The 689-nt window shown below is 74.9% G+C and overlaps 1 non-coding gene across 1 annotated transcript; it reads left to right on the top strand.

Annotated features, from left to right (window-relative positions):
* Positions 1–207: 207 nt before the first annotated feature.
* On the top strand, positions 208–326 carry LOC140597270 (5S ribosomal RNA). The gene has a single exon (XR_011999135.1). It is a non-coding gene; the product is annotated as a 5S ribosomal RNA (ribosomal RNA).
* Positions 327–689: the final 363 nt, after the last annotated feature.

The following is a 689-nucleotide window of genomic DNA, read 5'->3' as shown; positions in this document are numbered from 1 at the left end:
CCACCCCCCCCGCCCGGCCCGGGGCAGGCGCCCTCCGCCACCCCGGGCGCGGCGCGGGAGGCGGTCAGTCAATCAATCAGTCGGGCCGGCAGGCGAGCATGCAGGCGGGCTGGCGCGATCGGGCGGGCGGAGGGCTGAGGAGCGGCGGGCGCCTGGCCCGGAGAGGCGCAGAGCAGGCTCTTGGGGCGCCCAGCGGCAGCCGCGGACGTCTACGGCCATACCACCCTGAACGCGCCCGATCTCGTCTGATCTCGGAAGCTAAGCAGGGTCGGGCCTGGTTAGTACTTGGATGGGAGACCGCCTGGGAATACCGGGTGCTGTAGGCTTTTTTTCCTCGGCCTTTTGCCTGCCTTCCTGTCTGTCCCTTGGCCGCCAACGCCCCCTCGACCAACGCGGCGGCGGCGGCGGCGGCGGCGGCGGCGCCCCCCTCCGGGCGACCCGTGGCATGGCCCCCGCCCCGCCGGAAGCACCGCAGGGCGCCGCGGAGCACCGAGGGCGCCGGCTGCACGGGCAGGAGGCCACACACATGCACCACCTCCTCTTCCTCTCAAGCCCTTCACCCTCGCAGCCCGCCCTTCAAGCACACCCACCCACGTCCTAGCCGGCCGCGCGTCCCAGGGCGCCGCGGGGGCCCGAAGGCGGCCGACGGAGGGGACGGGGCGACAGCAGGAACCTCGGGGCCGGGGCGG

This window comes from Vulpes vulpes, unplaced genomic scaffold (genome assembly GCF_048418805.1).
Source record: "Vulpes vulpes isolate BD-2025 unplaced genomic scaffold, VulVul3 u000000724, whole genome shotgun sequence".
Lineage (NCBI taxonomy): Eukaryota > Metazoa > Chordata > Mammalia > Carnivora > Canidae > Vulpes > Vulpes vulpes.
This window is presented reverse-complemented; position numbering and strand designations above follow the sequence as displayed.